Raw genomic sequence first — 14,782 nt, forward strand, 5'->3', positions numbered from 1 at the left:
TTTTATTATTTAAATTTATACAGCCACATTATTTAAATGTAAACAGCTAAATAAGATAGGATCAAATCATTGGCATCTGGAAACTGTGCTCTTATCCTCTTTGATTGTGAGGTTGTGTGCATTAATAATGGAGTTCTAAAGACTGTGATTCCACCTGATATACTGTATGACCTTAACAGTTGTGATTTTATCAGAGTTTCACTGTACTAGAAAATGAAGGTATTTTTCAGCTCATTTCTAACAAGGCTAGTTTGCATTATCTCATGTCCAGAATGGTCATGCTTTTTTTGTATGTTCTAAATATCACTTTAGTTGTTGGATGTTGCACTTCTGGTAATGACTCCTATTGTAAATTAAACTCCCATCAGATTATTATTTTCAGTGAATAAGCTGCATCTTCACACTTGTGTTGGTGAATTGCATGTACAGAGCAAACCATTATCAATATTCATGAACTGTGTGTAAGAGCTTTTTTCTTCACTAGTAGGCTGAATTCTACTCTTACCATAGACTGTTGCATGGGACTCATGGTAGCAAATGAGGCCCGTTAAAGTCTGTTGTTGGATTGTTAGGGTGGCAGGAGTGAAATTAACTTTGTATCTCAAGACTGGAAATACACAGGAGTAGGTTATAGAAGCACTATGTTTTCTAAGTTTTATATACATGGCAGGTTCTTTCTTTCTTTCTTTCTTTCTTTCTTTCTTTCTTTCTTTCTTTCTTTCTTTCTTTCTTTCTTTCTTTCTTTCTTTCTATTGTTTTGAGGACTGGGAAAAGTTCAGTTGTTAACCAGTAGAAGGTGCACGTGTGTCATGTCTTGTTTTCAACTTTCAGCTGAGAAGATCCACTCATACAAAGAAAACTGTCAAGACTGGTTGATTTTAAGAAAGTGGTGAGGGCCCCTTTATGGAAGTTAATACCAACCGTGCTGTCTCAAAAAAAAAAAGTGCATTAAGACAGCTCCATCAAGAGGCTAGGTACTCTGTCCCCAGGCCCTCGCAACCTTTGTACGTATCTGTGCCCCACAGGCGTATTATAGTATTGTATGACATGTTTACAAGTTCTAACGTCTTACTTTGTGCAACTGCATAGCTTCCTTGCAGTGCTAGAGAACTTTGGGCTTTGTATGTCTGGCAAAGATGAGGGAATTTGATAACCTTCTCTCTTTGGGTCTTAGGGCGAGTTGAATGCGTCTGGCCTGCCAAGGCACAATTTAATGGGCTTCTGAAAACACTCAAAAGGCAGACATAAATGTGTGGATGGGCAGCCAGCCAGGGTGACCTGGGGGATGGGGCCAGACTGATTTGAAGCAGGGTAAGGTCGTGAAGGAATGTTTTAGGACAAAGCTGACTGGGGGAGTGTACTGAAAGCCTAATGTTTGACTGGAATGGATTTACAGAGCTTGAACCTGACTCTGTAACTTAAGAGCAAAAGCATTCCCACCTGTCCAGCTTCGAAAGGGAAATGGAAAATGTAAAGAATATATAATTAATTTCAATTACAAGTCTCCCAGATCTTTTGCCTGGATATTCACTATCTTCACTTCCTGCAACTTGTATGAGAGCCAATGCAAGAATATATAAAGCAAATTATAAAATAGTTCATTCCTACAAATATATTTTTTGACATTTTAAACACCTTTAATGTTTGAGGATTTTGACTTTTTGTCTTCTCTGCAACAAGAATTTTACTCACATAATCTATTTAAATGGAGCCTCTTCAATCCAATTTTTCTCCTTAAGAAAGATTTTTTTTTTTTGAGTCCCCGAGAGTGCTTGCTGTAATGGAGGCATTAAAAGATAATGGCTTACATGCTGATTGGTATAATTTGGGAACAGAGTAATAGAAAAATATTGGGAGGGAAAGTTGTCTTTGCCAAATTAGTGTAAAGGGGAGGAGTTCCTTTTACATTTTAACATAAATGAAAAGTTATTGTTCTCTATTTTGTTTTTGTTCTGTGTCACTTTTCAATGAATTATAACGTGAGCTAATTAAAATGTGCTCACATAACCACAAAGTACATGCTCGATTTGAATTTTGATTTGACAAACAGCATGAGAAAGAAATATTGCACACTATTTTCACATGCCACTGCTATCTGCAGCAGTGTTGCATCACACATTGAAGCCCTGTATAGATCGCTAAAGGGTTAAATAAACCAGCAATCTGACATCCATAATAAGAAAGGAATCTGTTAAAGCAAACAATTTTTCATTCAAGATGCTGCCATTTAGATTTGAATCAATTTTGTAGTATCAATCTGAATATTAGATTCTAAACATAGTAGAGTTTGTTTGCTTCTACACAGTGACAACTTTAAGTATGGCAACAAGAAGTTATGTCTTGCAAAATACTCAAAGTTATCAAAATTGCTTTGAGGGGCTGACTGAGTTCTGACACTACTGTTCTGAGGGAAGATATTATCTCACAGTGGTCATTTGACAGAAGTACTTAAAGCAAACCAAACTGAAAAAGGAGAAACACCTGTCCTTGGGATCTTATTTAGCAAATGCAGAAAGATTTTACTTTAACTGTGTCTTTCAGGCAGAAAAATACAGCAGTAACACGTGTAAAGGAAATTTCAATATGTTTTGACAATAGTGTAATCTAGAGAAAGTGTTATCCCTCTTGTGGAGGTCATCATTCTTAATATAGTGTGTGTCATCAATTCTCAGGACAACAGGGAAAATGATCTAGTCAATACATATGAAACAGAAATCATGCATAAACATGCTGCCTCACTATAAAGTGGGTGACACCAGTGAAAATTGGATAGCAGCCCAGGATGCAATTTTCCATAACTTTTTATTATTCATAAGATTGTGTGATCTAATAAGCCACACCTCAAATTACTGTCCATTGAAGATACTCTTGAGTGATAGATTCTGACAAACCCAACAGAGACTATATTATGATTAAGATCAGATGCCAGTAGTGCTGGACTCTCAGATGCTGACTGTTGTCTGCTCTCTCCCATCAATTCTGTGTCTTTTCCTTCTTTCTTTTATTTTCAAAAATGAAAAACCATGAAATCCTGTGTTATAAATGCATAAAAGAAAGAATTTACTAAATCATTGCTCTGTGTGTGTCTAGACATGAATGCATCGCCGTTTAAGTTTGATTGTAGAGCAAAACATCAGGCAGAAGAGGAACAATGGGGGGGGAGGCAGAATTTTGGTTTTAAAATATCAAAATATATGAATCCATTATTTACATATTGGTTTAAACCCATGTTACTTAAAAACACCATGGGTTTGGTTTCAGATTGCTTATATGCAAAATAATAATCTTTGTTTATTGCAGCAGGGGGACTCTAATTAAGAAGAGTGACTCTGTACAAGGGTTTGCTTGTACAGTTAAATAACTGCTGTGGTCTAGGGCTGTGAAAAGGACTCTGCCCCTTTAATTCATCAAATGCAGAAAAACTGGCATAGCCCGTATCTACAAGCCACATTCCAAAGGGAGATGTTTTCAATTCACTCATTATAGAAAGGTCAGTCAGGTTCAAGTTCAATGTCATGGAAAAGAAGTACTCTCTACAAGGAGTACCACCCACACATGAAAAAGTGGAGGGAGAATTAGATGAACTATGTAACCTAATTTTTTGGGCAAATACAAGAAAATTAGCCCTGTGTGCTATTTGAATTTAAAACCACATATTAACAATTCAGCTCTAGAAGGTGATGGGAACCACAACAAAGTAAACATGCTCTCCAAGCCACTCGGCTGTAATGATGTTATTAGTATGCATGTTGCTGAGCCCAGATGTAGCCTTTAACAGTCCAAGCCCTTCCAGTGCTTTTTGTTATAATGGCTTCAGACTCTTTTCATAGTGGGACACTCAGACCAACATTACTAAAGGACAAGATCGGAAGATAATTCATGCTGGCAAATGGAACATGACCGTGGTATCCATCTTCACCACATCACATTGTCTGCGGTGATAATAGATGATATCTGCTGGCAGACAACAAAGCACCTATAAAGAATTGTGGGTTAAGTAAAACAGAATCTCTGCATGGCTAAGCTACTGGAAATGTTCTTTTAGCCTGGTGACAGAGCACTTGCCTGGGAAGCTAGAGACTTGAATTTCAATCCCCTCCAGTGACCTCTCCTCTTAAAATTACTCCTGTGCATACTCTTCTCTGTGATGTGATGGCCTTCAGTTACAATATTAGTAAAGAACATCTCATGCAGCAACACAGTGGATCATGCTTATTATATGAACTGCCAGTCTATCTGAGAAAATTCCACGTTTACTATAATTTAGCAGGTGTACTGCTGAACAGTTGAAATTTGCAAAACTCTGCAATGTCTTGTATTGGCAATGTGAAGCTTCAAAAAAAAAAATGCAGTAAAAATGTAGTGTCTGACTAACGTGTTCCCATTTGTTACCTCTTTAGTTAACCTTTCTGCACTGTTGTTTTGAATTGCTTACTTATATGTATAGTATGTCCCTTTAGGTACAGATCTGTGGAAATATGAATTTGTACTGTTTTTCTTTTTTTAATCAGTAAGTAAACACTGGTAATGCTGGCATTGAATGGTGTGATTTAGTGTTGGTTAATGTAGTACAGAGGGTATTTGGCAATAAAATTTAAATTAGGGAGAATATATTTACTGCCTGTCATGAGGCTGGCTTATGAACTATGAGCTTGATATTTGGCAGAATATGTAAGAACTGATAATTAGGTATGTGTGTGCAGGTAGTGACATTTGTTTAAAACAAAGTACTGTAAAACTGAATTCATTTATGCCTCTTACTTGGCTCAGTTTCTCATAGACAAGTAATAAAATATACCAATAATATCTCTCTTTACAATAAACTTTAATTATAGAGACACCTGATAAAATTCAGATGAGCTATCTGCTCACTGGGTATGAGGATTCTAATAAATATAACTGGCAACGTGTGTGTGTGCACGCGTATGTGTGTATCAGAAAGCGAGAGAGAAACTCATCCATAATAGCACTGGCAGCTTTCAAGGTGGGATTTACTGCTTTTGCACAGATTTATTGGCTGAAATTATCTTTATCAAATTAGAAAAGGGTGTTGTATTTTGGTGGCTTTTTTTCAACCTTGTATGTAGCTAAGAAGAATAACAGATACTCTAGGTGTAAAGTAAATGATTCCCTGCTTAATGATTCACTTTGTGGTGTGGTTTTTTTTTTACTTAATTTTAAAAATGTAAAATATCTGGTTTTGTTTTTTTAATGTTAGTGAGATTTATCTACAGTAGCACTAGCTAGAACTCAGAATAACATTGGACTGTACTGTGTAAACTTTCCCGCTCACTTTTACCAATACTTCTCAATCCTGACTTGTGATATCCTGCTATTCTCCAGAGCAGAGACTGCCAAGCATGCTGTATTGTGTCTTGTTTTCAGATTGGACAAAAATCCACTAGAAAACAGATTAAGACCTCCCAAATTATGGCCAGATGCTATGATGTACTGGGTGCCTCCTGAAAGGGTTCAGCATCTCCTACGATCATTTTCCTTAATCATGAAGCTACATGTCATATTTGAAACTAGGTCCCCAGAAGTAAAAGGCTGGTGCACTAAGCCAGTGTGCTGTTTACTCCCCCCCACACCTTACTTCCTGAACCTCTATCAAAGATTATTCCAGTGAACTTCTGAACGGCACAGCAATTAGAGATGGCCAGAAATAAAGTAGGGACACAAACTCAGTATTTACTTACTTGAAGACAACATGATAATGCAAGTTAGCATTTAATTATCCTATTTAGAGTGTGCTGGTGGGTATGTGTGCTACCTCCCTCTACTGGTGGGAACTAGATATGCAGTATGTTCTATAAGTGTCACTTTCTGGTGACTAACCTGCGTAGAAAATATAAGCTCTTTAGGGATTGAAATGGAATTTCTACAATAGTTCAGGTGCCAGAACCCTGGATTATTATGTATTCTTTTCCTTCTGCTTCATATATGCAATTAGTTGACAACTGAGATTGCTGTGTAAATATTGTTATAACATATCGTTTCCATTGTGTTAGTGGTGAAGTTACTGTTCAGTTTTATTATTATCATTGTTGTTCCCCAGGGTACCAATCTAGATTGGCATTGTGCTAGGCATTCTAAAAACATACATAAAAATGTGGTTCTTGCTCCAAAGAGCTATTCTGCCACATCTATGGAATCAGTGCTTTGTTCTGAGTACCTCTAACTCTGCATGCGTAACTCTGCGGTTCAGAACGGAGAATGAAGCACAACATTCAGATGCTTCTCTGTGGATCAAATGATACATGCTCACTTACATTTTTAAAGTGATACATAGTAATGATGAATGAATGCTCTGCTATTTGATTTTGGCATTCCCCGTACCTGAAATATCTAATACTCAGCATCTTGCCAGATGCTTACAGGACCCTGTTTCTCTGGACCAAGCACTCCCAGCAGTTCATGGGATTCCCTTTTAACTTAACGTGTTACTGTGGGGCTGTCCACTGACCTGCAAACCTCCTCCCACTTAACTCCAAGTCTTTGACCAGAGAGTTCCTTCCCTTCCTACCAGGATCTTGAGAGAGAGGTAGGTGGCCATGTCCCATCTTTAATCTTTGAGATGAGGCATCTGTCAGTCCCACTGATCTCATTCCAAGAAAATAGCTTTTTTTGAACCAATCCTATTGAACTGTGCCTCAGTTGTTCCAGAATCCCTTGTGGCATAGCTATGGAAACCACAGGGTTTGGAGCCAAGTGCTATAGCTAAGGAAACTCCAGTCTCCCTAATTTTCTCACATGGATTTCTGTGGAGTAGGGTGGGTCTCAGGCTGCAGGGAGCTATTTAGATAGACACTGGCAGTAACTGGACAGGAGTGTTTCCTGCTCCCACTGCTTTTCTTTGGGGGAATGGGCAGTACTCTCTTTCCTCAAAGGTATTTCCCAAAATAACGAAAGTAATAGCTCCACTGGTGGGCCCTGTAGAAGCATCAAGATGGAGAGAGCAGCATCTAGTGCTCTTGAGGGACTCTAGGAAGAGTGAAAAGGGGACAGGGTCAATTGGCCCATATATGGATCTCAATATGATGGATATTGCCAGCCAATAGGGCATACCAGAAAATATGTGCTAGCCTGCTGGCAGGTGGGGGAATCTGCAGGGATACAAAGTGTTGGTCTGTTGTGAGTCAGCACAGACCCTTACTACTTAATAGTTAGTTGTTACCCTTGTGTGGTGTATGCCACATAGTTCAACAGTTCTGTTTCCATCCAGAAGAGGCTAGTTCTACACATACACACTAACACGTTCATGAAAATTTAATTTAACATATATCATCATAGTGTAATAACAGTAGTGGATGCCTGAATTATACAAATATTGTTTCTTACATGCAAGGTCCTGACCAATGCCAGAAATCACTGTTAATTTTATTTTGGTATTTAAGAAGAACTCTTTACAGTGGGTGGAAAAGCTGGCACCAAACAGGAAAAAGCCCTTATATAAGTCATGGGATAACATAACAAAGGTTCTGTTGTGGCCACGGCACAGGAAAGAAACATAGTTTACTGTACCTGTACATTTTTATATTCACCGGGGGCAACGTACAAATTTGTGTACACACACACACACACATTTTTCATCAGAAGTTTTTAGGTGACAGTATAATGTGCTAGTAATTGACCCATTTGAGAATTTTGACAAGAATCCCAAAATGAACTAGGATAAATACCAACCTGTATAACTAAGCTATTGTTTTTACAACGTTTTTGGACATAAATGCATACCAGGCTGCAGTACCAGACACACACCAATAGGGCACAAGGACTCACATCAAGGTTGTGCTAAACTATTTTAACTGTTTTGTGTTGGCCATTGACTTCATTGGGGTTAGTCCTTATTTACTCTGGTGTAAGCAAGGAGACAATCAGGCCAGGAGGCTCTGAGGCAGATAGAAATGATAGTCGATAGTTGAAAACTGGCTTACTAAAATATTTAGTAACAGGAGGATTGGGAAGAACCCAGCAATTTTTAGGATTGTGTGACACTGTTTTGTGGCAAAAATTGATGTACCTGCATTTTTTGTGCAATTGTCTGAGTTTCTTTAGTTGTCAATTTCCAGTGGAAAAATGTGTGGCAGCTTCCATTATTACTGTTGGTTGTCACTTATTTTTACAGTTCCACGGGTGTGCATAATGCTCTACCAGGACACATAGTACAAGTGGAGTGGACTGCAGAGCCCAGAGACTAAGGACTGAGTCCTGCAAACACAGGAGTGTTTTCATGGGCATGAGTTTTTCCTATTGAGCTGTAGAAAATATGTATATTCAGTCACACAAGTATATTTACGTATATGTCAGTATTTGAAGGATGAGTTAAGTATAACTAACTAGAACTGAGTGGAAATTAGAATTTAATATCTCATTGGAAATTCCAATATTGCAACATTTTTTATCTCACTTTGGGACAAAAAGCAGAAATATCCTTTTTTTTTTTCTTTTTTTTTCTTTTCAGAATTAACGTCCAGAAAAATGTCTGTTTGGAAGTGATCAGACATTTCAGTTCAGTTTGTTGAACTAACCCCGAATTCTTTGTTTCAAGACAGTTCAATGTTAAACTGCACTTTCCTGTTGTGGCGTACGGCCTTATCGGAGTTGTGGTGGTTGAAGTGCCTGATTCTCTCGTTGTCTCCTTTTGGGCCAGGCTCCCTGACTGGACTGTATCTCCCCAGATGAACTGGCAGTCATGTGACTCCCAGGGTTCACCGTGCTGCTCTGTGCTGCATAGTGGAAGACGTTGTCTGGCCTGAAAACATTACAGGTGAGTTTGACAATCTGAAATATTTTGATTTAGGTATAGCCGACCCAAAATGAAATCTTTTGTTTGAGTATTTCTAAAGGAAAATAAAAATGTTAGCAAAAGTTTGCAGAAACTGCCTTTTCCATTGGAAATTCATACCAATGGAGAATTCCTGACAAGATCTAGGTATAACAGAGGAATGGCTAACTAACAAAGGGAAAGTGCTATAGGATGGAGAAGGGTAAAAGTACAATGCATAGAGTTCCATTAGAAGAGTAAGAAATTCACCCACATGACACATACATTTGTACAATTGTCTCTAAGCTGTGCAAAAATGAGTAGCCATCTATGTGTTCCCAATTAAAATATTTCACAGTATAAGTTATTAAAATATGAGTTAAACCTTTGTTGCAAACCAATCTCATTAATTTATTTTATTTATATATATAGATTTTTTTAGATTTGTTTCCTCATCTTTATAAGCTACAGTGTTAGTTAGAAGGCACGATGTCCAGTTAAAAAAAAAAAGGTGTGGAGATCAGTTGTGAAAGACTAACACAAAGGAGTCTTGAGAAAGGATTTGACGGAAAAGGGAATAAGAATGAATGGCACACTGGATCAGGGACAATGTTCTAGGCATAAAGAGTAGCAGAGGAAAAGGCACAGAACTGCTTATGATACATGGAAGCTGGAATCCTTCAAAGCATGCAGAAATGGCAGAGTGTAGCATATGTCACAGGGGAGTAATAGGGTATGAGTGACAAACTGTAGACAGAGCAGAACTGGACAAGACCTTAAAGGTGAGGACAGGAGTATGAAATGGTTTAAGAATGGTTTAATGCAGGGATTCTAGGAGGTATGCAACACAGTTGAAGTAGCTGGAAGGGAAGATGATTTTGGCTGCAGCATGTACCATGGGCTTGCGGGAAGTGATATGGGAATCAGGGAGACCAGACGGCTGGAAGTTTCAGGAAAGAAAGCAATAGATGACCAGAGCATGGACCAGGGATTTAGTAATGATAATCTAGAGGAAGGAAAATCCTTATATACAAATGAATATGGACAAATTAATGGAGCAGCTAAATAAATACTACACACAAGGACCAAATTCTGGTCTTATTTACCCAGGTGTCAGTGGAGTTTCCCAGGTTGATACAGCATAACTAAGAGCAGATTTTGGCCTATTATGTATATAAATAGCAGCAGGAAACAGTAAATGTGTTAACTGCTCAAATGCGCTAATGAGCTTGTATTTGAATAAGGACTCTCAGGAACAGAAGGGAATATCTCACAGGGACAAATTTATACACAAGCAGCAATTACTTTTTGGACCTCATAGAGAAATAAAGTTTCAATAGAGGCAATAGATAGAATTTACAGAAACCATATTTTGCTTTTAATTGTAAAAGTCACACTTGTAAAAAAGTCACAGTTGTAAAGTCAATGTATTCTTTCTAACAACGGGCGTATTTCAAAGAGTAACATAGTATGTATGCTGTTGTAAGGTGAATGAGCTAAAATAGTTGTTCTTTAGGTATAGAGCTGCAATAGCATGAATTTTATTAGGCTTCACTAATTTTCCTTCAGTTCTGGAAACAATAGATTTTTACCCAGCTGCTATAGAAATTTGGCTGATCTACAAATATCTTGAAAGAGTAAAAAGTATTTCCCTAAATAAGCAATTAATGTGTAATGCATGCCATTGTATCTAGATATAGCACCAAAACTTCTAGACTCAATCAGGCAAAGATTGCTATTTTATTTAGGAATAATATGAAGATTTTATCTATTAAAAATTTGTATTATCTCTGAGTTGCTTTTATTATGTGATTTTATTTTTTTTATTTTTTAAATAAATTTTAAAAATTAGCACCGAAGTTAAACAACTAATGAGGGAGAGTTTATAGATGTGAATAGAATTAACTTAAGGAATAGGCAACAGCCACTTAAAAGAATGAACTATTAAAATATGTGCTCATTTCCTTTGAAAAATACTGTGCAAATGGCCAAATTCTGGCTTCCTCATGTGCAGAGGCTCTTGCTTGAACACATGTATAGCTTTTCTGATGCAGAACATACAAATGATGAAATCATCCCAAAGTGAGGGAAAAATTGGTCTAGTGGGATTTAAAATATCAAGGGGCCTATTCCCAGTTTGGCCAAGGGAATGTGGGATAAAAGTTTTCTGCTTCTAATACCCTCGCTCTCCAAAAAACCCACAGAGAAGCCACTCTGCAGCCCTTCTCTCCACCCCCAGCAACAGGAACATTTAGTATTTGTTCTAGCACAGGCTTAGGGGATCATGGTGCACTGTTGTGCATGCATGTGCCTTCTGACCTGACTGTAGTAAATACATGCCCTTCCAGTGCACTATGCATCCTTAGTGATCATCTACGAGGGGATTCACACATGTGGCTTTCATTATCTTCAGTGGCATACAGTTAAATAGAAGTTAATGAGACCCACGCATGCGGGTTGAATTTGACCAAGTGGTATACATATGTACACAATGGTGATACACATCTTTCCCAGCAATCACAGCGTGGCATGTAATTTTTCAGTCCGTGGGCCAAAATTATCTCTATCACCTCTAGTACCTAGAAGCTGGTATTTTCTTTGTGAAAAATGACAACTTGAAGCATTTACTTAAATTGTCATTTAGTGTTGGCCAAACCAAAATTCAGGCCCTGTTCAATGGCGTCTGTGCATTACGAGGAGTGTGAATGGCTATTTAATGTTTACCCTCCTTCTATTTTGCTGATATTGCTGGTAGCATGTGGCAAAAGAACATCAGAGATAGGGGACAGCAAGAGAAAAAAGGAGAAATGAGAGAGAAGGAACTAAAGAAAGGAAAAAATAAATACAGTAGTGAAAAAGATGGCCTGGGATAGAAGAGAACGATGGGAAAAATAACATTTAACAGTCTGAGAAAACAGACTGAAACATGGCAGATGTGTTTTTATTAGAGGTGGATATTTTTGTAACACAAAAGCAGAGCGTGCTGATTTCCAGACCTTTCTTGGCATATCTTATATCTCTCGTCTTCAGTCTGTAGCTGCTACTGCTTCTCTTTTTTCTCTCTTTCTCTCCTCTTCTCTCTTTCTTCTCCCTCTTTCATTGTAGGTGAATTGAGATATGGCCCTTCAGTGCATGTCTGTCAGACTTTTTGGGCAGTCCTGCAACATACATATTGTCCAACGTTATTATATCACCACAGGAAATTGAATGTGGATTTGATTTTGATGTTTAAAGTTTAGAACCAAAATATTGTCAGTTTATCAGAGAGAGAGATCAAAGTGGTGCTGTATATAAATATACTCCCTATTTTCTTCTTCACGTAAGGGAGATGTATACAGTACCAATAGAATGGCATTAATGCCTTTATCGGACTATTTGCTTTCAGTCTACCATTCTTGTAGGTGTTCTCCAGCTGCAGTCGGTCTCTAGCTCTTTTATTTTGCAGGCAACTTAGGAAGAGAGAGATTTGTTCTAGCACAGGCTATGGACCACCACATGTCTCTCAAATAATTTAACTCTGCGTACCATTGGGGGTGCTCTGTAGACTCCTGAAGGTCACAGTTGGAGAACTGCTGCTTTAGTGTAAGAGAAGTTAATTCCACACAAGACAACTATACACAGATACTCTGTATCTGAGTTCTGTTTTTCACCATTCTCCGTTTAGAATGTACACATTGTGTGTTTGATGATTATGACAGTTCTGTGTAATTTTATCATTTGTGGCCTATCAACAAGCATTCAACCTGTAAAGTTTCTGGGCTGTATTGGGTCCCCAAATCCAAACACTTGCTTCCTCTCCTGAATTCTTAGGAAATTTGAATCCAAAGGTCATGGCTGGCTTTTATGTCTGTAATATGCCAGGCAAAAGTCTAGATCCGAACACATATGTTTAGAGCCAAATTTTGCAGACCTGACTCATCTCCAATGATTGATGAAAATGGGTATGTACTTATTTTTTTTTAAATGACAGATGTAAATATGACTAATTCCTGTTGCATGTCCAAACCTACTGTAGCTTGGCATGTGGAATTATGTGTCATTAAGAGGGAAACACTGACTTAGTTCTGTATCAGAAACATTTATTTTTTTGGTATGTATTAACTATTAGCCAGGCTTGTATAAGCATGACTGTTTGTGCTGTGCCACTGAGACACATAGAAGCAAGAAGAAACTGAAGTATTTTTCTTTTTTCAATATACTTTTAAGGTGATCAGAGCAATCATAGTTCAACGTCACTGAATGCCAGGGATAAAAACCTGGCCCCATTGAATTCAAAAGGAATTTTGCCATTGGCTTTAATAGATCCAGGATTTCACCGCAGGTTTCCACCCAGTGATTGTAGCATGATATTCTGTGATGAAACTTTTACTTTCTTTTTATAGAAACATGCTCATATTAATAACGGATATGACACAACCATTTAAATGGCTTGATTACATCAATTGATCCACACAGAAGAATTTTTAAAAAGTCCCATGTTCAAGTACCTCCGCTGAAAACTCATTGCAAACTGTCTCCATTCTTTCTGTAAACACTCTGCTTTCTTCTTAAACAACACATTGAGAAGATGATCTATGATGAATAAAGCACAATGCAGTCAGTATTGAAAAATATATTCACATATTTGCCAAGTTTAGTGAACTTGAGATTTTTCATGATAAAAGATACCCATATTTATTTGGAAAAATGACATGATCAAAAGGGACTTACTGAAAAGTACCTTCACAACAGGGTACAGTCAAACCACAATGCCATTAAACAGGTTACACATAGAGTCACCTATTGTAAAATAAAGATAAGATTAGTTGAACTCAAAACCGTGCCAGGAAACCTCTTTCATGCTTCATCAGAGCATAATTTGTTTGAAGAAATGATGACTGTTACATATAATTATCTGATTATTTGCGGGTGGACAGGAAAACATGCCTAAACAACTTTGCATTATAAGGTTTCATTTAGTCATTGAATTATTTAATGTTTATGTAGCATTAAAATGAACTACACAAATCAAAATCAGTTAAAAGATTTGGCCAGATCACTTGTAGATTGCAAATTTGTATGGCAAGACTCTTATTAAAGTAAAGATAAAACTTTTGATCTTCTTTTATTGTTAAACATTGGATTTGATTTCATGATGATACAATGTATTTACAAAGAAAAGAATGAAGTCATGTAAGCACATCAAATTAGTAATTGTGTCTACAAAATTCCCCCCCCACAAAAAGTATGTAGGACACACTATTTTAATCCCCATTTTCCAAATGGTAATAGGAGTAGTTTTATTTGCATTTCCTGTGACATTTTCAAATTTCTTTATTTAGAAAGTGCTCCTTCGTAACTACTTGATTTTGATAGATTAGGACAAATGCACATCAAACACTGAATAATGTATTTCATTTTACTGTGATTTTTGAGGTGCCTTTTTATGAGATTATAGATCATATAATGCCATCCATTTTTAGGCAGCATGGGTGGAGGAAAGTATGGAAAACTCCAGTAAAACAGTTTAATTACCTTTCAGAGGTAGAAACGTTTAACGAAATGCATGATCATTTGCCCTTCTTTCACTAAGTGGGAGCCTTTCCATGTCGTTGTCATCATGTGGCTGGGCTTCTGCAGATTTGGTGGAGCATTGTTGATTAGAGGGGAGACTGTCAGCATCACTAAATGAGCATACTTTGTCTCTTCAACTGTTAAAACTCAAAGGATGGTTACTCTACACAGTCTTGTCTGCGAAGTATCCATGGGGGAATATACATGAGAATTAATGCTGCTCCTTTCAGCATTAACCTTTGTGTTATTTCATCATCATGTTGCAAAACTCCTTTGGAGAAAGCAGATGGTAGATCTGGTGTGGGTTAGGAAGCATGGTCAGTTCACAGGAGAATTTGGGGACCTTGAGCAGTAGTACTGTACGGAATGCCCTCCACAGGCTCCCCAGCATCTGAAGTATTTCCCCTTGGATTTCAGAATATCTACAGGCTTGTATGGCCACTCATGCTACCTGCTCAGCAG

This window comes from Lepidochelys kempii, chromosome 3, assembly GCF_965140265.1.
Source record: "Lepidochelys kempii isolate rLepKem1 chromosome 3, rLepKem1.hap2, whole genome shotgun sequence".
Taxonomy (NCBI): Eukaryota; Metazoa; Chordata; order Testudines; family Cheloniidae; genus Lepidochelys; species Lepidochelys kempii.